The sequence below is a fragment of the Ursus arctos genome, unplaced genomic scaffold (assembly GCF_023065955.2).
Source record: "Ursus arctos isolate Adak ecotype North America unplaced genomic scaffold, UrsArc2.0 scaffold_22, whole genome shotgun sequence".
NCBI lineage: Eukaryota > Metazoa > Chordata > Mammalia > Carnivora > Ursidae > Ursus > Ursus arctos.
Genome location: NW_026622897.1, coordinates 29825305 through 29830788, shown reverse-complemented (window position 1 = coordinate 29830788; position 5484 = coordinate 29825305). Strand labels below are relative to the sequence as shown.

Genomic DNA, 5484 nt, shown 5'->3' with positions numbered 1-5484 from the left:
CTGAGGAGAAAAAAAGGACTTTATACCTTGGTTTGCCAGTGACCCGTGAAGGCCTATTCTTTAGCGTTAAAATGATCATTGTAAAAGCAAAGATAAGCTCTAAATCTATGTTGCATTTTCTTAGACTCACTCACGAAAGCACTAGCAAATAGGAAAAAATACCAACTATCAGAGCAGAAGAGAAAAACTTTCGGGGTGGTGAGGTATGCAGCAAGTAAAAGTAAGACTACAAAGAGCAAGCAATTCATCAAGAAAGGTGCTATAGGAGGTGGGGAGGGAGGAGGCACTAATGAGAAAAATTAGAATACCGATGACTGTGAAAGCATGGGCTCCATGTTTACCATCATACAGAAAAGACCTCCAAAGCCAAGGATCTAAGTAACATCTGAGGAAAAGCGGTCACAGTCATCACGCTGCCGGTGGCTCAATGGCTTCTGTTATACTAATCCTAGGTGTGTGGTTTTTTTTCCCCTCCAACTTCCTCTCTATGATTTAGCTTATAATTCTGCTACTCTTGTGAAATGATTTCCTTTTCGATCAAGAAACTGCAAAAGTTTCTTTAAATACATTTGCAGAAAAGAACTGACTGAAAAAAAGTTCTCATGACTTAGATTTGTGCCAAACACCATTTAATCCTGGACATTATCAACTAGAGAAAACAAAATCATGGAAGTATCTTTTGTAACTCTGTGTTCTGTTCTAAACATTCTCTGTGAGATGGGGTTCTGTGGTGTAATTGTATGAATGGCCCTTTTATTGCTCAAATGCTTTTCTCTTATCTCCTCAGTGCAGTCCATTATTAATTCTATTACATGACTGAAATTCCTCATTTCAGTATTAGAAACTGCTCTAAGGCGATAGCGTGGCCGAGCGGTCTAAGGCGCTGGATTAAGGCTCCAGTCTCTTCGGGGGGTGGGTTCGAATCCCACCGCTGCCAGGGTGTCATTTTGGGGCGCCTGGGTGGCACAGCGGTTAAGCGTCTGCCTTCGACTCAGGGCGTGATCCTGGCGTTGTGGGATCGAGCCCCACATCAGGCTTCTCCACTGGGAGCCTGCTTCTTCCTCTCCTACTCCCCCTGCTTGTGTTCCCTCTCTCTGTCTGGCTGTCTCTCTCTGTCTGGCTGTCTCTCTCTGTCGAATAAATAAATAAAATCTTTAAAAAAAAAAAAAAAAAAGAAACTGCTCTAAAAAAAACCCATCAAAGCCAGTGTATAGCTCAAAAAGTAATAGTGATGAGGACGGTTTCCCTAAACACTACCAAAACAAAGGAAAAGATTGATCAGCAGCACTATGTCGGGGTAGAGTAGAGGAAGCAGCATGGACAGTAATTGAGAGAAGAGTAATGAGTGGTTATGGTGGGAAGAAAATAGCAGCAGGACAAGTGTGATCCAGGGCTCGAGAGACCTGGCTTGCGTTCTGAATGGCTGACTACTTTTATGAATGTGAACAGGTCATTTGACCTCTCTTGTTTCAGTCTCTCATTTGTAAAATACAGAGGATAGATTAAATAATCTTTATTAATTTTTCAATATTTTTCAGAATTTTTTTGTATCCATATTCACATAAAGACTAAAAATGATAGATATTAGATATGATAAATAGAAACAGTACTTACACATTAATAGCCTGTGTTTTGGTACTCACGGTATTTCCCCCTTGTGTAGTATAAATTAGCTAAAACCCTACAATTGTTAAAAATGGGCCTGTGATTTATCCCCACATCTCTTAGATTCTGAAATCCATATACTTTTCACTAAGTACAATGAAAAAAGAAGAAATGTGACATACCGCATAATTAGTCCAGTGCAGAAGAAGTCTTTATAAATGATGCCATAACTTGGAAGCGTTTCTTTTTGTGATCCAGATATTCTCTGAAGCTCTGAATTAATTTTTCCAAAGTAGCTTTCTCAGGCATGGAAGCAAATGGATAGGCTATTGCAAGTGAGGACAAACGTCAAGGGCTTTTAAATTGGGGATTGTCTAGGTTGAGTACTTGTCATGTTCTCAGCTCTTCACAAGGCAATGTGTAAAGATCAAGAATCAGAAAGCATATGGCTTGCAGCAAATTTACAATATGGTTGGGAAGAGCATAGGAAGATTTGAATATAAGAAGACTTCCCAGTTTGGGGACAGTCAAGAGACTATTTAAATGACTTCAGAGAATCAGATGGAAAGTTATGGGAGCAAAACAGAAATCTTACTTTGAACCAAAGTGAGGTCAAGATTCTGGAAATGAAGAATCATAGGTGTTTCAGCACGGGAATGCAATATGATAAAAGTCATTTTTTAAAATTTTTTTTTAAAGATTTTATTTGAGAGAGAAAAAGAGACAGAGCACAAACAGAGGGAGCAGCAGGCAGAGGGAGAGCGAGAAGCAGGCTCCCTGTTGATCAGGGGAGTCCCGTGCAGGGCTCAATCCCAGGACCCTGAGATCATGACCTGAACCGAAGGCAGATGCGTGACCAACTGAGCCACTGAGACGCCCCATGAAAGTAATTTTTTAAAAAGACTAATCTGGTACAGAGATGTAGTGAAATGAGAGCCTGGGAAACCAGCAAGGTGGCTACAGGAATAACTTGGCAGTGGCAGTGTGAGAACCAGTCAGGACTGAGAGGATGTTTGTGCTTGAGCATGCTTACAGACTAACTGAAAATAGAACAATTAGGGATTAATGGAACATTTCTTCATCCTCAGGTATCATTCAAGCAGAGCTGATGCTTAAATCCATAGACTGGTCTTGATAAACTTTAGGAAAGGAGATTTACTACCTTTTAAAAATAATCTACCAGAACTTTTTTTCTGCATATTAACCCAGAGTTTGAAGGGATTTGCAAAGGTTAGTCTCCCTGCCTCTTTGCCAGAATTGCTTTCAAGTCATGCCAGACAGATGACTGTGTATATAACAATCTAAAGATGCTCTGAAATTCATGCAAAGATTCCACTAGAATGAGAAGGAGATTATAATCACAGGAAATCTTAACTCTACTCAGATAGACTGAAACAAAGAGCTTTAACAATCTTCTAGGGAAAATAAAACTAAAACACCTGTTTATCATACAGATAGAAAGGTGTAAATAGCATATGTCAATCTTTGAAAACATGTGGTATCGAAAAATTGCCAATGCATAGAAAATTAAGCGAGGGTCTGATCTCATGAATATTATTAGTAACTAGCAACTAAAAGAGAAAAATTAAAGCTAACCAGATAGCATTCTTTTTTAGCTAGCTCAAAGAGAGAAAGCAGTCTAATAAACTTCATACTAATCCATCCTGATCTGTTTGTTCACATATCAACTTAGAACGTATATAATTGACCATAGGGGTATGGGTTTTTCATGTGTTGTCAAATGTACCCCAAGTGTCTGAAAGAGTGCTTGGAATGTTGTATCCCACAATACACTTTGTGTATGATTGAATACCTTCATTATATACATTTATGTGATCTTTTATATGTTTCTTAAAAGATTTAATTTTTTTTATTTTAAATATTTAGAGGTGATATCAAAGACACCTCACAATTCGCACATAATATCCACAAATCCTATAAAGCATGATGTAGGATGAAGAGATTTAGGCCACTGGATTTGGGCATAAAAAGTTTGACTGCATTTGGGTTTGGGTGCTAGTGCCACTTGGTTATAGATCTTAGGTGAGTCACAATGTTTCTCTAACCTTCAGTGTTCATGTATATAATAAGAGATTAAAAATACACATTAGGTTGGGAATCAGGCTTCTCACTCTTAGAGTGAGATATTACAGATAAGTAAAAAAGGACTAGAATTATCCATTTGGCAATGGATGAAAGTTGGAAACATTAGTATGAACTCATTTTAGCTTAATATCGCTACAAATGGTAATGGAAACGATATGTGTGAATGCATGACCTTGTATACAAATATATATTTCCTTATTCTATCCTTTGAGATGGCTTAAAATCAATGACACCCAGTAGCAATAAGCACATCTAGGACTCCGTACCTAACGTCTAATGCCATCCGCCAATAAAAGGAACCTGGACTTCTAGGAGAAATAACCGATTATAGGAACAGAGCTGGAAATGTGCAAGATGAGTTTAGAATATTTTGTGGATGCCATAAAGTGCTCAGAAAATAAATAAAACAAAACCCACAACCCACAGTGATGCATGCCTGTAAAAGGACACAGGAGCCAATTGAAAGAGCTAGTAATGGCCAAAGCTGGACTGATTTTACCAACAGAACAAAGTCATACTGGATTATTACTCTGGTATTACTCTAGTGTATTATACTGGTATAACTAAAACATACAACAAATAATTGAGAGAGAATAGACAGATTTCCCACGCAAGATTTATGTTCCAAATTTATGTAGAAATTCTTCCCTTAAGGAGGTGAAGTATATGTAACCTCTTAACAGTGGACTGTACATAGTGAATTATTTCCAATATAGAAAGGGGAGAAACCTGACGAACATCACCTCAGCTAGATCATCAAAATCAACGTCAGCAGTGATAAGTCATGTTGTGGAATGTTGCCCTTGTTATAATAGGATGATAATGTCACTTTACTTCTATAGCCTTCCTCCCCAAAAGGTATAACTCTAGTCTGGTCATGAGAAAAACTTTAGGTCATCAGGGGCATTCCAACTGGGGAACATTCTACAAAATATTTAGCTACCCTAAGCTGTCAAGATCATCAAAAACAAGGAAATTCTAAGAAACCGTGGCAACTGACAGGAGCCTAAGGAGACATCGCAACTAATTGAAATAGAATATCCTGGATGGGATCCTAGAAAAGAAAAATAGCATTAGGTAAAACTAAAGTAATCTGAATAAAATATAATAATAATGTATTTGTATTGCTTCATTAATTGTAAAAAACAAAACAAAACAAAAACCACACTGTCCCATACTATGTAAGGAGTTTCTATAAGCTATATGTTCTATATGCTTTCCGTAAATCCAGAACTCTTCTAAAATAAAATGTTTATTTAAAAAATCCCTATCAGGTATAATCTATAAGGTTGCGTAAAATTCTAATAAGATGACTATGACATATATATAATGAGATGCAATTTGGCATTCTTTTTTTTTTTTTAATTGCCTTACAAGGAGATACTGTAGGTAGCACTTGCAAGAAAATTGGAATTAAATTGTTAAGTCATCTCATCATAACAAGAAGTTTTCTTCCTCCTGTGTTTAGCTAGAAATGACTTGGTAATTCAACTAAAGGGAACGTCAGCTTTGGTTTCTGATGAATCTATACTGGATGTTGGAATAGGCTAGTTTATGCTACGATAACAAATAGCTTCCAAATCTCAGTGGCTTGAATTGGCAAAAGCTTCTTTTCGATTCACAATACATTTTCATTACAGTTTGGGTGTATCACATCATCCTCACTCAAGAATATGAGATGATAGATTCCCCACCCACTGGCATCTTTCCATTTCTCTAACACTGGGATAATGGGAAGAAACAGTGAATCTTTTTTTCTTTTTTTTAAGAGAG

General features: G+C 37.3%; 1 non-coding gene across 1 annotated transcript; it reads left to right on the top strand.

Annotated features, from left to right (window-relative positions):
- The first annotated feature begins 853 nt into the window (after positions 1 to 853).
- TRNAL-AAG (transfer RNA leucine (anticodon AAG)) lies at positions 854 to 937 on the top strand. Its single transcript has one exon. It is a non-coding gene; the product is annotated as a tRNA-Leu (tRNA).
- The last annotated feature ends 4547 nt before the right edge of the window (positions 938 to 5484 follow it).